This window comes from Phascolarctos cinereus, unplaced genomic scaffold (assembly GCF_003287225.1).
Source record: "Phascolarctos cinereus isolate Bilbo 61053 unplaced genomic scaffold, phaCin_HiC Scaffold_4;HRSCAF=312, whole genome shotgun sequence".
Taxonomy (NCBI): Eukaryota; Metazoa; Chordata; class Mammalia; order Diprotodontia; family Phascolarctidae; genus Phascolarctos; species Phascolarctos cinereus.
Genome location: NW_027555847.1, coordinates 461,672,088 through 461,691,544, shown reverse-complemented (window position 1 = coordinate 461,691,544; position 19,457 = coordinate 461,672,088). Strand labels below are relative to the sequence as shown.

General features: G+C 38.2%; 1 long non-coding RNA gene across 1 annotated transcript in view; it reads right to left on the bottom strand.

The window, feature by feature from the left end:
- LOC144456699 (uncharacterized) overlaps positions 1 to 17,109 on the bottom strand; it is a 43,537-nt gene extending 26,428 nt beyond the window's left edge. Inside the window, exons 1-2 of the long non-coding RNA XR_013485716.1 lie at positions 17,032 to 17,109; positions 913 to 985 (exon numbers count right to left, since the gene is read on the bottom strand). This is a non-coding gene — a long non-coding RNA (uncharacterized LOC144456699). The remainder of the gene's footprint in view (positions 1 to 912; positions 986 to 17,031) is intronic.
- Positions 17,110 to 19,457: the final 2,348 nt, after the last annotated feature.

Sequence of the window (19,457 nt, the reverse complement as noted above, 5' to 3'; positions counted from 1 at the left end):
AGTAACAAGGTTGTATACCCATAATCACTGAATGCAGAGCATTATCTAAATCCTCAAGGAGATTATAATCTAAATAGCAGGTAATCTTCTAAATAACATTGGAAGATTTAAACCCCAGTTCAATTAAATACATACAAGCAATTAAACTTCCTAAGTACAAATTCTCCACCGTCAGGCAATCCCATGGAGCAGAAGTAGCAAGGCATCCTTGGGGAGAACTGAAGGTGTCAGGTCAAGGTAGCAAGTCAAAGCACCCCCCCCACCTTGACCACCACTCCCCTCAGTACTCCTAAGGAGACAGCTCAGGACCCTGAACTCTAGAGTCTTGAGGATAGCAGTTCTGGCCCCCCCCACCCTCAGACCAGCCCTGTCTCCTGCTTGAGCCCTATAGACATCACTGAGGGAAGCAATCACTGCTGACAAACTGCCCTGAGAATATCATCCCCCTCCCTCCTCTACCCCCAGAGCAACCCTCCTGCTCCCAGTTTAACCCTTTCATTCATCATCCAAGGAAGTAACTTCCATGGACATGTGAGCTGGCAATTACTTCTCTTGGTTCTAGATCCTTGGTTGCTGAAGACCCAGAAAAGAGAGTTGTAACCACAAAAATCTTTGGACCTGTCAAATCAGAAATTGCCATGATTTTATCAGCAGAAATGACAACAAGCACATTACCATCTTCTTTGCTACAGCACCCCAAGTACAATATGACACTTCTGTCCTATTTGTAGCAGAAACTTACAAATGATGTCTCTTCATTAGAATATGAACTCCTTGATAGCAGGAACAATGTTACTTTTCTCTCTGTATCCCCAATCCCATAGCTCAAAGCTTTGTATACAGTAAGTGCTTAATAAATGCCTTTTCATTTATTCATTCACTCAGAGCACAGCTTCAGACCCTAGGGCTTACCTTCAAGACCAGGTTCTGTCTCTTGTTTACCTTGGATAAGTCACTTAAATTTTGTGGACCTCATTTTCCATATCTGTACAATGGAAATAATTCAATTCAATATGTATTTATTAAGTACCATTTTCTGTAAGACACTATGCTAGGTACTAGTGATACTAAGACAAAAATGAAAGTATATCCTCAAGGAACTAACATTTTATGGTGGGAAATAATATGAGGAGACAGCATGGTATAGTGCAGTGGCGTAAAACTCAGAAACAGATCCTAGGGAAGCTGCATATTGACTCAGAAAAAACAAACTAACATTATGTTGCATTGTATTTTTATTTATTTTGTTAAATATTTTCCAATTACATTTTAATCTGGTTCAGCTACACTCAGGAGTTTTGTAGTGCATGCTAAGTTTGATACCTTTAAAATAGTGGATAGAGTACTATACTTAGGGAGACTCAGGAAGATCTGTATTCAAGTCCTACCTTAGACACTTATAAGCTGTGTGACCGTGGGCAACTCACTAAATTTTTCTAAGCATCAATTTCCTCACATGTAAAATAACAGAGGGCTGGGAATCAGGAAGACTCATCTTCATGAGTTCAAATCTGGTCTCATGCACTGTAACCCTGGTAACCCTGGGTAAGTCACTTGATCGTGTTTGCCTTAGTTCCTCATTTGCAAAAATGAGCTGGAGAAAGAAATGTCAAACCACTCTATTATCTTTGCCAAGAAAACCCCAACTGAGGTCATGAAAAGTTGGACGCCAGTGAAACAACGTAAACATGAAAATAAGGACCTCTAAGATCCCTTCCATCTGTAAATGAATGACCCTATGTCTACACTCAAACTCAAATGGGTTTGTGATTGCAACAGTTTGGAAATTCCTTCCAATAATGCATATCACAACTATTCAATCTCTGCCCAGCCTGTGTGACTTTTGCTCATGTCCTCCCAAATTTTCACCATAAAGATCCACTCAACATCTTGGAGGCCTTTCTCATTTTCCCCTAATATTATGAAGATAGCAGCAGCACCAAGCTATCTACCTGTTTTATCTCACATTCACCATGTGGACAGCCCATCTTCTTTTCCTATCATTTGTTGTTGCTATGTCATTTAAGTCATGTCCGACTCTCCACGACTCCCTTTAGGCTTTCTTGCTTTGTTTTTGTTTTTTGTTTTTTTGTTATTTTGTTTTTGTTTTGTTTTTGCTAGGTAATGGGGTTGGTTAAGTGACTTGCCCAGGGTCACACGGCTAATGTGTCAAGTGTCTGAGGCTGGATTTGAACTCAGGTCCTCCTGACTCCAGGGCCAGCACTCTATTTCTGCACTACCTAGCCACTCTTTCCTACCATTCATTTCCTTGATTACACTCCCTGTTGTTTTTTGGAGTTTTTTATCGGTTATAATAACATTAAAGTCCTCTCAACACCCACCACCTACCTCGCCATTGTCCTCCATGAAGTCAAAGTCCTACTCCAATGCCTCAGCATGGCATGGAGGAAACCCTGGATTCTTGAAGACTATGCCAGTGGAGTATAAACTCTGGCAGTTTCTAATATGATGAAAAAGATTGAGTATGGCCCCAGGAAACAGAATGAGTTTGTTTTCCAAGGACCAGGGGAGAGATACATTACTAGAAATCTAGCCACTTGGTGATGACCTTTTTGATGCACATGACCACCCATATAAAACACATGTAATACGGACTTAGTGCATGTCCAGACCATCTGAAAGAGATACCCATGTGGGAGACTCTAGGAACCTGTTTTTCTGAAATAGGAGACCTAGCACATGTGTGAATTTTCTACATGTTTTCCTGACAATTGCTTAGAAGTAGCCTCTACTGAATATACACCTGGAATTGGCTGTGTCTTTAAAACTGCCTGACTGGGACAGTCTCTCTCATTCCTGTGTGACTCCCCTGCTCTGAGTACTTACAGGTACTGCAGAGATACCGAGCAATTGAAGGGGAGGACATGAGGTCTACCTTCCTCCCCCAGGCCAGGTTGCCCTGAGAAGCAGGCTTAGAGTTTTGGTTTTGTTTTATTGTCTCTTTCAGTTCTATGGAAGACTCCTAGACTCAGGAGTTCAAGCTATTGGGGTTTTAGAGCCCAGGATTCTAGTCTGAAGGTTGCAACCAGCCCACCAGGTAAGCCCTGGGTGGCTCTAGATCTAGAATTTGGTGGTATACAGGAACTAAACTAATATGTGAACCTAGTCCCCATCCCCCCAAAGGCCCAGGTAATAGAGGGTAGGATTATGCCCTGAGATGTTGGTATGTTTCTTCTGGCTATATCTTTAAAGGAGATATTTATCTGTAAAAGCTAATCTGAATGTTTTAAGTAATTAAATGGAACTGAGGTGCTTGGACCCCTAAAATCAGTGGAATACAATAGGTGAAGCCTTGAGCCAATGTCTCACAGAAGCAAGTAGGCCTCTGGCATCTCCCACATGGGTGTCTCCATTTTAGGGAGTCTGAGAATATACTAACGACCTGTTACACTCACATAAAAGAAATACAAAGTAAGTTGGGAAGGGAAGCAATTGCAGGTGAGGAGAATAGGAAGGGTGTTGTGTAGGAGGTGACATTTCAGCTGAGCTTTGAGGGAAACTAGATATTCTAAGAGGCAGAAGAGAGAAGGAATAGATTCCAAGCATGGGGGAAAGTCCATATAAAGCAGGGCAGAGACTAATAGAGTTTTGTCGAGATAACTCACTGGTCACAGCAAACACTTTTTTTCAACAAACCAAAAGGAAACTCTACACATGGACATCATCAGATGGTCAATATCAAAATCTAATTGACTATAAGCTTTTCAGCCAAAGATGGAGAAGCTCTACACAGTCAGTTTGAAACAAGACCTGGAGATGACTGTGGCTTAGATCATGAGCTTCTTGCCGCAAAATTCAGACTTAAATTGAAGAAAGTAGGGGAGACTACCTGACTGTGAGGTATGACCTAAATAACATCCCTTATGAATATGAAGTGGAAGTGAGGGATAGATTTAAGGGATTAGATCTGGAAGATAGATTGCCTGAAGATCTATGGACAGAGTTGCATTCCAAAGAAAAAGGGGAAGCTAGGTGGTGCAGTGGATAGAGCTCCAGCCTTGGAGTCAGGAGGACCTGAGTTCAAATTTGACCTCAGACACTTGACACTTATTAGCTGTGTGACCTTGGGCAAGTCACTTAACCCCAGTTGCCCCACCAAAAACCAAAAACAAAACAAAGAAAAAGAAAAGCTAGAAAGCAAAAGGGCTGTCTTGATGAGGCTTTACAATTAGCTGAAGAAAGATGGAAAGGGAAAAGAGAAAGGGAAGATATATCCAAACGAATATAGAATTCCAGAGAATAGCAAGGAGAAATAAGTTTTTCTAAAAGGAGCTATTCTAAGAAATAGAAGGAAACAATAGGATGGGAAAGACAAGAGATCTCTTCAAGAAAATTAGAGATATCAAGGGATAGGGACTTAGCAGAAGTAGAAGAGATTAAGAAGAGGTGGCAAGAACTGTATTAACATTACTGATAACCAAGAAGGTGTGGTTACTAAGTTTAAAGCCAGACATCCTACAGAACGAAGTTAAGTAGGCCTTAGGAAGCCTTACTAACAATTAGGCTAGTGGAGGTGATGTAATTCCAGCCAAGCTATTTAAAATCCTAAAAGATGATGCTATTAAAGTGCTTCACTCAATATGTCAGCAAATTTGGAAAATTCAACAGTAGCCACTGGATTGGAAAAAATGCGTTTATATCCTAATCCTAAAGAAGGGCAATGTCAAAGAATGTTTCAAATCACCAAACAATTGCGCACATTTCACACATCAGCAAGGCTTAAGATCCTACAAGCTAGGCTTCAGCAATATGTGAACCAAAAGTTACCAGAAGAGCAGTTTGGTTTTCGAAGTAGAAGAGGAAGTAGAGACCAAAATGCTGACATCTGCTGGATTATGTAGAAAGCAAAGTGTTTCAGAAAAAACACCTACTTTTGCTTCACTAACTTTACTAAAGCCTTTGACTGTGGATCACAACAAAACGTGTGTTAAGTCTTCAAAGAGATAGGAGTACCAGATCATCTTACTTGTATCCTGAAGAACCTCTATGTGGGCTGAAGAAGCTACAGTTAGAACTGCACATGAAACAACTGATTGGTTTAAGATTGGAAAAGGAGTATAACAAGGCTATATATTGTTACCTAATTTATTTAACTTATATGCAGAGTACATTATGGGAAATGATAGGCTGGATAAATAAAAAGCTGGAATTAAGGTTGCTGGGAGAAATATCAACAATCTTAGATATGCAGATGATACCACTCTGCTGGTAGAAAGTGAAGAAGCATTAAGAAGCCTCTTGATGAGGGTGAAAAACCAGAATGTAAAAGATGGCTTGCAGCTTAACATTAAAAAAACTAAGATCTTGGCAACTGGTCCCATCACTTCCTTGCAAATAGAGAGAGAAGAAATTGAGGCAGTGTCAGATTTTATATTCTTGGGTTCAAAGACTAATGCAGATGGGGACCACAGCCTTGAAATTAAAATGTGCTTGCTCCTTGGAAGAAAAGCCATGGCAAATCTGAACAGCATACTAAAAAGCAGAGACATCACTTGGCTGACAAAGGTCTGTATAGTCAAAGCTATGGTTTTTCCAGTGTAATGTATGGCTGAGAATTGGGATATAAGGAAAGGTGAGCACTATAGAATCGATGCTTTTGAATTGTGGTGCTGGAAAAGACTTTTGGAAGTCCCTTGGACAGCAAGGAGATCAACTCAGTAAATACTTACAGAAATTAACTCAGACTATTCACTGGAAGGTCAAATACTGAAACAAGCTTAAATACTTTAGCCACATAATGAGAAGACAACACTCACTGGAAAAGACCCTGATGTTGGGAAAAAATGAAAGCAAAAGGAAAAGAGGATGGCAGAGAATGAGATAGATAGATAATGTCATGGAAGCAATAAACATGAGCTTGGACAGATTTCAGGAGATGGTAGAGGGTAGAAGGGCCTGGAGTGCTATGGAAGAGTCCAACATACCTGAACAACTGAGCAACAGCAACAGACACTCAAGGAAAATGAGCCACTCCTTTTTTGGCTTTCCTCCTATGCAGGATGACTTCATAAACTTCTTTCTAAATCACTTTAGTTTAAGAATCTTTTGTTCTCAGCTATTGCCATCAATTAGAAAATACCTGAAAACACTATAACATAGGAATATGAAGAAATATTATTGTACTGTAGGAAATTAATGAATGCAAAGAATCCAACAAAACATGGGGGAATTCTATCAATTGATACAAAGTGAAATAAGCAGAATCAAGAGAATTATATTCACAATGATTACAACAAAGTAAATAAAAAGATCATCAAAAGGAAGTCAGACTTGGGGCAGCTAGGTGGCACAGTGGATAGAGCACCGGCCCTTAAGTCAGGAGGACCTGAGTTCAAATCCAGCCTCAGACCAAATACTTGACACTTACTAGCTGTGTGACTCTGGGCAAGTCACTTAACCCCAATTGCCTTTAAAAAAAAAAAGTCAAACTGAATAATGAAAAAACCAATGAAGGAAGGTCCTAGAGAACAGCACATCTCTCTCACACAGGAGAGGCAAGGGATTGGGAAAGCACATTACATACACTTTTAGATGTGATCACTATGTCAGATGTTTTTGTTTATTTTTTGTCACATGGGAGAGTCATCCAGAAGAAGTAAAATGATCTGAGTTATAGAGACAAAAGACAGCAATACCACCTTTAAAAAAAAAACCTATGGGACCAATGCTATGAAAGAAGGAAGGTGAGAACAAAGCAGTTTTTAAATGACAAAAATGAGTGCTGGAGAAATAAGTCAAGGTGAGGGTAAAGAATAGGTTTAGGAGGAGTCAGGTTGAGAGAAAGATTGAACAATTCCAGGCTATGATCAGAGAGGATCATAGGATCATAGGCTTAGAGCCAGAAACACCATAAAGGTCATCTACTCTAAACCCCTCATTTTACAGATGACAAAATTGAGATGCAGACAGCTTAAGGGACTCTCCCAAGGTCATAGATAGTAAATAACAGGATTTAAAACCAAGTGCTCCTGTCCACTATTCCATGTCTTTTAAATTTCAAGGTCATAGAGGTCAGTAAGGGTCCAATGAGTAATGATTGAAGGGTTGTACACATTCAGGTTGTTGAAGTTAAGTAGCTGATAAACTAGTGCACCAAATTGTTTGAGGGGAGTTCAATGTGTACTGAAGTCCCTGTGTCAGAAGACAGGGCTTGAGTTTGAGAGGAAGATTTGGAATAAGGTCCTAAACTTCTTGAGAAAGAAAAGAACCAAGAGGCTGGCAAGTGACAGAGACAGTGTTAAATATTTAGGACCATCTAAAAATCTTACTTTTATTCCTTGGGTCAGTACCTCCCTCCCTTCCCTCATAAAGCCAAAAAGTCAAGGAGAGCTAAGGGACAAAAGGGATGGGACATTCCATTCAGCCCCCAGAAGTGGGAATTGAAGGTCTCAAAATAAGAAATAGGCAAGTCAAAGGAAGTAAGCTGATGAGTAGAGTAGAGAGCATTTCTCTCTGTACATGACATGCTTTTACCAACCTTTTCCCCACCTCCCCACTATACTCACAATGAATTAGCTGTAGTGAGAAGCATTTGGTTGTCATTGCAAGCAAAAGGACACTGAAAGGAAAAGCACTGGATGTAGCAGCTTCAATCTCCTCCTGATTACGCACCTCACATTTTATTTTAAGAAGCTAATACCCAAACCTAGTATTTCTGAGTCTTGCATCTAATAACTAGACCTATTGGATTTGTAAGTCTACTATCAGTTGAAAACTGTATTGTGCATCCTATATCCCACTGCACACTCAATTTGGAGGGTAGGAGTGGGGAGAAAGTTGTTAAACAAACTGATTTATGTCTTCCCTAGAACTCCTGGGTTTGGAGCACCATATACACTGCCTGGGGGCAGAGTCTATATTCCAGAAACCAAGCCTAGAAGTAGATGCTATCCATTATTACTTTTTTTTTTGCTGAATCTAAACAAAAAGTTATACAATATCCAAACATTCCAATTTCTTCTGGTGTGAAGCTGACTCCATTATGCCAAAGTCACATGACTAGGGCTCAGTTAAATATTATAAGTTGTAGAAAGAGACATTTTTCTGGTTGGTGGGTGCTGACTGCTTAGATTTTCTTTTCTTTTTTGTTTTTGTTCATTTTTTTAAAATATTGATCTCTTCTGTTTTTAATCACCACAATTCCCAACTATTTTCCTCTCCTATCCGCAAGCCATCCCTTGTAACAAAGATTAATATGGAAACTAGAAGAAAACAAAGATCCATTGTACTAGCCAATAGTCAGGTGAATGTGACAGCATATACAATATTTCACATTCAAAATCTCCCACCTCTGCAAAAAAGGGACATTTTCTCATCTCTTAGTCATGATATGATTGTTCAGTATTGTTTAATTTCTTTTTCATTTTCACCTACATTGTTGTAGCCATTGTATTGAGTTTTCCTGATTCTGCTTAAATTATTTTTTTATCAGCTTACATGTCTTTTCATGATTTTCTAGAAATGAATGAATGAATGAATGAATGAATGAATGAATGAATGAAATTGGGGGTGGTGTGTGGAGAACAGATCTTTCTATCTCACCCAGGCTGTTAGTTTGGCCAACTGATCAGCTTAGATAGCTCAGAACTCCAGATCTCCAGATAGGTAACAGCTTTTTCCTTTCCAGTAGCAGGGATTACACATGTGTGTTACCACATGTCCTACCCTGAATTCTTAATATTCAAAATTCCTTATCATAATATTCTATTACATTCATGGAATACTATTGTTCCAAGAGAACACTGTACACAATAAGAGCAACATTGTGTGATGACCAATTTTTTTTTTAGTGAGACAATTGGGGTTAAGGATGATCAATTTTGATAGACTTATCTCTTCTCAGCAATGCAATGATCTAAGACAATTCTAAAAGACTCATGATGGAGAGTGCTATCTACATCCAGAGAAAGAACTGTGGAGTCTGAATGCTGATCAAAGCATACTATTTTTGCTTTTTTTGCTTTGTTTTATTTCTTCTTTACAACTTAACTAATGTGGAAATATGTTTAATATGATTGTACTTGTATGGCCTATATCAGATTGCACACCATCTTGGGGAGTGGGGAGGGGGAAGAGGGGAAGAAAATTTTAAATTCAAAATCTTATAAAAGTGAACTTTAAAAAGACTTTAAAATCAAATGAGAGAGATTGAGGAAAAACAAAAAAGAAAAATAAGAATAATCTAAGAAAAACAAGAAGACTATAAAAAGAAAGTCAACCAATTGAAAAAGGAGGCCCAGAATCTTAAGAAAGAAAATGACACTTTGAAAATCAGAATTGGCCAAGGGGAAGCCAACGAATTTATAAGAAGTCAAGAAATAAAAAATATATATGAAGAATGAAAAAAAGGAAGAGAATGTGAAACATCTCATAAGAAAAACAACTGATCAAGAGAATGGATCAAGAAGAGAAAATATAAGAATAATCAGACTACCTGAAAACTATGATTAAAAAACAATAATCTTCATACAATAATACAAGAAATAATTAAATAAAACTGTCCTGAAGCATTAGAACAAGAGAGGAAAGTAGAAATAGAAAAATTCACCAATCACCACCTGAAAGAGATCCTACGAGGAAAACTCAAAGGAATATTATAGTCAAATTCTGAAAAATCCAGCTCAAGGAAAAAATACTATAAGCAACAAGAAAACAAAAATAATTTACATATGCCAGTACCACAATTAGAATATACAAGACCTAGCAACGGCAATGCTAAAAGGTCACTATATATCAGAGAGCAAAAGAACTGGACTTCTGGCTGAAAATATCACACCTAGCAAAGCTAAGCATAATTCTGAATGAAAAAAAAAGATATTTAATGAGTTGTCAGACTTTTAAGACTTTGTTAAAAAAAAAAACCCTGAACTTAATAGAAGATTTGATATACAAGAGCCAAGAGAAACATAAGGTACATAGCAATGACCAATTACAAGGGACTCGATAAGGATAGGCTGTTTACCTTTTATGCATGAAAAATGTAAAACCTGTGTCTAAGATTGTTATTAGTAATTAGGTAGCTCATAAGGAAGATTAGGGTAGACCTAAGTATGATATGACTTCAAAAAGTAAAACCCTTCAAGAAGAGCTAAAAGAGTAATTATACAAATGAGGTGCAAGAAGAAGAACCAATACAGAGGAATTAAATGGGGGATGGGGGCTGTTAGTTCTGGAAACCTACTTTCATTGGGAACAAGTTCAAGACAAAAAAATATATATACATCTAGAAGAGTATATAAAAGTCTCCTAAATTTAGAAAGAAATGGGAGGCGGAGCGAAGATGGCAAAGTGAAAGCAGTGACTTGCTTGAGCTCTCCCCCAAACCCTTCCAAATACTCATAAAAAATGTCTCTAAACAAATTCTGAAGCAGCAGAACCCACAAAAAGACAGAGTGAAACAAATTTCCGGCCCAAGACAACCTGGATGATTGATCAGAAAGGTGTATCGCACGGGCTGGGAGTGCAATGCAGTGCAGCATGGGAGCGCAGGCCACAGCGAACCTGAAGCAGGCCTCAGAGGACTGAATCGCAGGCAGCTGTGGAGGTTTCCAGACTCCTCAATCCAGGAATGCCAAAGACAATTTAGAAGGTCAGTGGGAAAAGTCTGTTTCTGTCGGTGCTCAGAGAGGAAGGCAGGGTCTCAGCCCCATTCCCCAAGAGCGTGGCCCTGGTGGGGGGCAGCTGCTTCCCGAGCGTCTGGCACACAGACTGAGGGGGAATCCAGTGGCTGATCAGAACGGGATTGCAGGGATCTCTTTGCCAGTGCTCAGGCAGGAATCTCTTGCTTTGCCCGTGTTTGGATCTGGGTCACAGTTCTGGGCAGCGGTGCTGGAGTGAGGAGGAGTGCTGGCGTGGTGGAGCTTGTAGTGGCTGTGGAGAGAAACCCCTCCTCACAGTTACAGGACAGAAAGGAATACCTGTGGTCACAGGCCAGGAAAGGAGTAAACACCTCGCCCCTTATCATACCATCTTGGAAGAACTGAAAATTTACGGGTCCCTACAAGTATCTCTGAAAACAGCTGTACAAACCCCTGAAGCTTGGGACAGTACATTCTCCACATTGGAAGCAGATTCATACCTTAACAAAGAGTTTAAAACTCAAGTAATTGGCTGGGATCATGAGCAAGCAGTGCAAAAAGAGGCAGATTATATTATCTTACTTTGGTGAAAAAGAAGATCAAAATATACAACCAGAAGAAGACAACAAAGTCAAAGCTCCTACATCCAAAGCCTCCAAGAAAAATATGAATCAGTCCCAGGCCTTAGAAGAGCTCAAAAGGGATTTTGAGAAGCAAGTAAGGGAAGTAGAGGAAAAACTGGGAAGAGAAATGAGAGTGATGCAAGAAAATCATGAAAAACAAGTCAACAGCTTGCTAAAGGAAACCCAAAAAAATACTGAAGAAAATAACACCTTAAAAAATAGCCTAACCCAAATGGCAAAAGAGGTCCAAAAAGCCAATGAGGAGAAAAATGCCCTAAAAAGAAAAATTGGCCAAATGGAAAAGGAAGTCCAAAAGATTACTGAAGAAAATACTTCCTTAAAAATTAGAATAGAGCAATTGGAAGCTAGTGACTTTATGAGAAATCAAGACACTGTAAAACAAATCCAAAAGAATGAAAAATTAGAAAACAATGTGAAATATCTCATTGGAAAAACAACTGACCTGGAAAATAGATCCAGGAGAGAGAATTTAAAAATTATTGGACTATCTGAAAGCCATGATCAAAAAAAAGCCTAGACATCATCTTTCAAGAAATTATCAAGGAAAACTGCCCTGATATTTAGAACCAGAGGGCAAAATAGAAATTGAAAGAATCCACAGATCTCCTCCTGAAAGAGATCCCCAAAGGAAAACTCCTAGGAATATTATAGCCAAATTCCAGAGTTCCCAGGTCAAGGAGAAAATATTACAAGCTGCCAGAAGGAAACAATTCAAGTACTGTGGAAACACAATCAGGATAACACAAGATTTAGCAGCTTCTACATTAAAGGACGCAGGGCATGGAATATAATATTCAGAGGGCAAAGGAGATAGGATTACAACCAAGAATCACCTACCCAGCAAAACTGAGTATAATCCTTCGGGGGGAAAAAATGGTCATTCAGTGAAATAGAGGACTTTCAAGCATTCTTGATGAAAAGACCAGAGCTGAATAGAAAATTTGACTTTCAAATACAGGACTCAAGTGGAACATGAAGAGGTAAACAGGAAAGAGAAATCATAAGAGACTTATTAAGATTGAACTGTTTACATTCCTGCATGGAAAGATGATATTTATAACTCATGAGACCTTTGTCAGTATTAGGGTAGTTGGAGGAAAAAATTATATGTAGATAGATAGATAGATAGATAGATAGATAGATAGATAGATAGATAGATAGATAGAGGGCACAGGGTGAGTTGAAGATTAAGGGGTCATATCTGGAGAATAAAATTAAGGGATGAGAGGATTATACTGGAGAAGAAGAAAGGGAGAGGTAGAATGGGGTAAATTATCTCACAAAAAAACATAAAAGAAAAGGCTCTTACAGTGGAGGGGAAACAGGGGAAGGTGAGAGGGAATGAGTGAATCTTATTCTCATAGGATTTGGCTTAAGGAGGGAATAACATACACATTCAATTGGGTATGGAAATCTGTCTTACCCTACAGGAAAATAGGGGGAGAAGGGGACAAGAGAGCAGGGGACTGATAGAGAGGAGGGCAGATTGGGAAAGGGTAATCAGAAGTAAATACTTCTGAGGAGGACAGGGTCAAAAGAAAGAATAGAATAAATGGGAGGGCAGGATAGGATTAAGGGAAATAGAGTTAGTTTTTCACAACATGTCTACTATGGAAGTGTTTTGCATAACTGCACATGTACAACCTATATTGAGTTGCTTGCCTTTTCAATGAGGGTGGGTGGGGAGGGAGGAAGAGAGAAAATTTGAAACCTAAAGTTTTAAAAACATATGTTTAAAAAAATGTTTTCACATGCTACTGGGAAATAAGAAATACAGGAAATGGGGTACAGAAGTCTATCCTGCCCTACAGGAAAATAGAAGGGGAAGGGGATAAGAGAAGGGGGGAGAGATAGAAGAGAAGACAGACTAGGGGAAGGGATATTCAGAATGCATGCCATCTTGGGGTGGGGGGAGGGGTGAGATGGGGTGAAAATTTGGAACTCAAAAACTTGTGGAAGTGAATGTTGAAAACTAAAAATAAATAAATTTATATTTAAAAAAATAAAAAATAAAAAAAGGAAAAAAAATAGAGTTACCAATGATATTTTTAAAAAAAGAAAAGAAAGAAAGAAAATTCTAAGGGGATAGGGAGGGGTAAGAGTATAAAGGAAGGATCTTTAGAGGGGAGGGTGAGGGAATAGGTCAAAGGGGTATACAAAAGGGTGTTTTGATTTATGGGAAGGGGAGGATAAGGGACAGATTGTTATATGAGGGTAGTTAAGTAATAGGAGAACAAGGTAGCAGGTAGAAGTAAAGTAGAGAAATTAGGACAGATAGGAAAAAAGATACGCACAAACATAAAAGCAAACATTAGGAGTAGAATCTCTTAGGGAAAGTATATGGTTTTATATATATATATATATGTATCTGGTATGTATATATATATGTATATGTGTATGTATATATCAATAAAAAAGTAAATGTTGAAAACTAAAAATAAATAAATATAATTTAAAATTCTATTATATTCATATACTACAATTTGCTTAGCCAGTTCTCAGTTGATGGACATCTCATCTGTTTGTATAAAACCTGCTGGTAGGAATATTTTAGAGTATATGTGTTCTTTTTGTCTTTGACCTTGTTGGGATACATGCTTAGCAGTAAAATCTCTGGGACAAAGAGCATAGCACTTTAGTCACTTTCTTGGCATAATTTCAAATTGGTTTCCAGAACTGTCAGGCCAACACACAGCTCTGCCAATAGTAGACAGCATTCATATCTTTTCTATGACCCCTCCAACGTTATTCTCATCTTTTGTAATCTTTGCAAAGTTGCCTCAATTTTCTACTTCCCATCATTTACATAAATTTCAGCCTACAAATGAGATCCCTTTCCAAGGAGGCTGTCTTTGATTAATAATCACCTCATCTAGCCAGGAGTGTTCTGAGGCTTCAATAAGAAAATGGACATAAAGCATTTGGGAAATCCTAATGCACTATATAAATACCACCTGATGTATTATTATTGTTGCTGTTGTTAGGCTGTGGTTATTAGGTCTCCAGTCTGGTGATGACTTTGTTGCCTAAACCTTCTACTGCATTCTTGTTGACCTCCAGCAATGTTCATGGAACAAAATAGCGTTATTGTGGTAAATGTTTAAAAACTTGAGGAGGGGGAAGAAATGTCTGTACAGATACTTTTAAGTTTAATCTTCATTCTTTATACTTTCTTAAGTTCAGATAAAATAATATATCTAGTTTTGTAGCCTGATATCTGAGGTGTAAATGCTCACACTGAATATTTAACAGTCAGCTTTCTGGCTCCAGCCCACCCCTTCATTTAGCATACAATAAAGACATGAACATTTTACCAAGAGCAGTTCAAGATTCCATTTGTATCCATACAATGTCTAGATAACTATAAGAATCTCAACATATTGTGGACCTCTCCTCAAGGAGATGGACGATATGGACAAGTATCACAAAAGATGAGGTGTGTGTGTTGCAATACCAATTATGAGGGGGAATAACCATATAAGTGAGTTTGAGGGTTTATCTGAAGACTGAAGTATTGATGGAATAAAGCTGCTCTGAATATTTGGAGAAAATGAATTCTCCAATCTCCTCAGCTTTTGCTGATGTCTAGATTGTTTAAACCCCAAAGACAAAAAGCATTGTGTTATACTATTCGGCCTTGACCTTTGGCCTCTACATATGTAGAGGCAGCTTGAGATAGTAGAAAGATCACTGGACCAGGCCTGAATACTTATCTGTGTGACTATGGGCAAAACACTTAACCTCTCAATTCTCTTTTCCTTATCTAAATATAGAGGGACAAAATGTGTACCTCTCAGCATCCTTTTGCAGAAAAGACTTTGTAAACCCTAGAGCAATATAGAAATGTTAGACACTGTGGCACAGGGGGAGGCAAATAAGCATTTATATATAGCACTTACTATGTGCCAGGCACTGTGCACATAGAAAGCATTGTAAACTGTAAAGTGCTGTACAAATTATAACCATCATAGGATTTAGAGGTAAAAAGAAGGGAAGAAGGAAGCAGGCATTTATTAAGCACCTACTATGTGCCAGGAAGTGTGCTTAGTCTTTTACAAATATTATCTTACTTGCTCTTTACTACAACCCTACGAGGTAGGTGCTATTATGATTCTCTCTCTCTCTTTTTTTTAAACAGTTGAGGAAACCAAGGCAGGTTAAATTACTTGCCCAGGTTCATATAGATAGTAAGTGTCTGAAGCTGGATTTGAACTCAGGGCCAGTGCTCTATCCACTTTATCACCTGACTGCCTCAGTGTTAAGAGTAGTGTGTTTGGAGTCAGAAGGATTCAGTTCAAATCTAGGGTCTTCCATTTACGACCTAAGTAGCCTCCTTTCTGGGTCTTGGTTAGAACTAAATGACCTCAAAGGTCTTTCCAGATTTGAATGCTATTACTTTTACATTTAAAATAATAGTTCTAAAATGTTTAAAACCTGATACAGATTTCTTCTGCATATCTTAAAAATATCAAAATCAGAACACAAGCACCAAGCCAGTCGAGTGACATTCTTAGTGCTATACTACAGTCATGCCAGTGTTCTCGGCTCATAAAATAATTACTGAATAAGACAAAGGAGGCTTTTACTGAGTAATGAAGTGTATATAGTGTTTAATAAGCTACAAGTCAGGAGCAGCTAGGTGGAGGAATGGATAGAGCCCTGGACCTGAAGTCAAGAGGACCTGAACTCAAATCCAGCCTCAGACACTTACTAGCTATGTGACCCTGGGCAAGTCACTTAACCTCGATTGCTTCCCCCACAAAATTAAATAAATAAGCCACAAGTCAGCTAAATAACAATAATCATACCTCACCTCGTCCTAAGTTCAAATCCTGGCTCTTCCACTGGCTAGCTGGGTGAGTATGGCCAATTCAGCTAAAATTTTCTAAGTTTCCGTTTCCTCATCTGGACAAGGGAAGGACCAGATGAGGCAGCTAGGTAGTACATAGGTTGGAATGCCAAGCCTATAGTCAGGAAGACCTAAATTCAAATAAAGTCTCAGATACTTAACAGTTATGTGATCCTGGGCAAGTCACTTAACTTGTCTCGACTGTAAAGTAGGAATAATAATAGCACCTGTCTTCTAGGATTATGAAGATCAAGGGAGAATATCTGTACTTAGTACTTTGCTGGGCACATAGTAGGTGCTTAATAAATGCTTGTTTCCTTCTTTCCTTCCTTCTAACTCTAAATCCTATGATGCTATGATTCATACAGCACTTTACAGTTTACAGGGTTTTCTTCAAAACAGTTTGTTGGAGGAAGTAGCGTTAAGCATGGTTATCTAGATCTTACAACTGAAACAGGTTTGTAGAGGTTAGGAGCGTTGCCCTCACACATAGTCAATGAAAGTTTCCAAAACCAGGTCTTCTGCCTCCAGGTTCAGTGCATCATTTCTAATAATTAAACTACTGTAATACAGAGTATTGATATTTAGAAAAAGGAATTCATTTTTAAAAATTCACAAATATTAGTCAAACAGATTTTATACTGTTCTCTTGTATTGATGAAGCAAAAACATCTAAGATGGTCGTGACTTTACTTCAAAAAAATTTTTTTTAGGATCCTAAAATAACTTTTTAAAGTCACTTGGAATGGACTTCAAATAATTCATATTCCATTGAACAAATATTTTCTGTAAGCAAGGCAATTCTCCATTAAAAGTTCCAACTATCAATCAATTGATTGATATAGACAAGGCAATTCTCTATTAAAAATTCCAACTACCAGGCATTGTCCAACTACCATACCATTAGGAGGCATCGTTTAACAGCATATTTTATACTTACAGAATGCTTTCAGCAAAAATGTGTTATCCAGTGCTCTCCTACTGCTCTGTATGTATCTCCCCTGCTCTGCATGTTACACAACCTGGAATTAAAATATTCAAAGTGAAAGCTTCCTAGACTCTGAATTTGGTCTCTTATTAGATTATTTTCCTACATGTCTATTCCAAAGAAAATAAAGTCAAACAACATAGATGTAAGAAACCCGATAGTATGCATTTTTTAAAAGTTTTTAATAAGTAAAATATTATCATCTGCCCAGGGTCAGACCAGCTGGAGGCATCTTGTGTTCTGTTCTGAGAGTCACAGATTAAGAAAAGACACTGATAAACTGGACAGGGTCCAGAGAAAGGCAAAAAGGATGCTGAGAGACCTTGGGTCCATACCATTTAAGCATCAGTTGAAGGAACCATGGATGTTTAGCCTAGAGAAGACTGGAGGCTAGAGGAAGGACAGGAGGGGTAGAGTGGAAACAGGAAAGATAATTTCCTTCAAATATTTGAGAAATTTGATTTGTTCTGTTTGACTCCAGATGGCCAAACAGAAACGGGAATAATGGGTAGAGTATAGAAACACATTTAGGCCTAACATCAGGAAATTTTTCTTATAGATTAGAGTTACAGATAAGTAGACTTGCTGCTGTCTCAGGAGAAAAACAAAAAGGAGTTCCCCTTCTTCAGCCTAAGGCTGGATGTTTACTTGCTAGAGCTGCTGCTGTAGAGGGAATTTGGTCATGGGTTGACCTAAATGGACCCTGAGATCCCTTCAAATTCTAAAATTTTGAGTATCTAAATTTGAGTGTCTGGGGAAGCTAAGTGGTACGGTGATGGGGCACTGGCCCTGGATTCAGGAGGACCTGAGTTCAAATCCAGCCTCAGACACATAACACTTACTAGCTGTGTGACCCTGGGCAAGTCACTTAACCCCATTGCCTAGCCAACAAATAAATAAATAAATAAATAAATAAATAAATAAATAAATAAATAAATAAATGAATGAATGAATGAATGAATGAATAAATAAATAAATAGATAGATAGATAGATAAGTAAATTTGAGTATCTCAATTTTATATGACAAGGCATTAAATCCTATCCCAATGCCTCCTTGGAAGACATAGGAATGGCCCTGGGTTTTCTGGAAGACTGTGCCAAAAGAGCACAAGCTCAGACAGGTCCTACCAAACTGAAAAGGCCCCAGGAAGCAAGGGGCTGGTGTCTGCTGTCCAAGAACCAGTCTCCCTCCTAATTGCAAAGATCCTTCTCAGGCAGCTTGGCAGCAAGGTGATATTGTTATGAGCCAAAAAGAAGAAAGATCCTTAGAGGACTAGAATAATTAAATTATTATGAACTTAACTTTAAACAGCAAAGTTAACTTAAATTTGCAGCTATTAAAACAAATTCTAAGACCTTCCATGTATACACAGATATATATACATACATATATATATATATATATATATAAAAACATAACTTATCAGTTATTCCCTCTCTTCATCCTTTTCCATTGTCTGTACGATTCCCATATTTGTGTGTTTTCCTTTTAGTGCAATTAGAGATGGTATGGATGCCAATTTCCTGGCTCTCTTTCCTTTACTTTACATTATTTCTTACAGTCTTTGCATATTTGTTTTTATTTCCCACATTGTTGTTCAGTTGTGTCCAATTCTTTGTGGCCCCTTGGACAGTACAATCCATGGGGTTTTCTTGGTAAAGATACTGGAGGAGTTTGCCATTTCCCTCTCCAGCAGATAAAGGACTTGTTCAGAGTCATACAGCTAGTAAGGGGTCATATTTGAACTCAGGTCATCTTGATTCCAGGCCTAATGCTCAATCCACTGAGCCATCTAATTGACACTTTAGTCATTCCCATATTCCTTATTCCTAATTGCATTATAATAGGCCACAGTGTGTTTATTTAGTTATTCCCCTTTAGGTTGCTTCCAGGGTTCTGCTTTGTTTTTGTTTTTGTTTTGTAATTACAATACAATAAAATTAAGAACTAATTGTGCTGAGCACAATTAGATGAGGGACTGGAAACAACATTTAGATAAGACTATCAACCCACAAAGAACTTCAATGCTTTGGTCATTACTTCTAAGGCCTATGATTTCCCAGTATAGGAACTCCATCCCTCTTCTGTCTCTTTCTCCCACCCACCCACTATCTATAATTTCTCATTTTAGAGAGCTGTCTGATGTTCGAAGAGTCACTGACTTACCCATGAAGTCAGAAGACAAAATTTCTTTCCAGGCCTTGCTGAAGCTTATCTATCCATTTTACCATATGCTGCCTTGCTAGAGTCTAGTAATGTTGTTAAGAGTTTTTTAATGCATAAATTTCTTTAAAATACATATATGTGTATTTCCTTTTGGCAACTTTCTTAGAGTATATTCCTAATAAAAGAATTATTATATCAAAGGGTTGATAA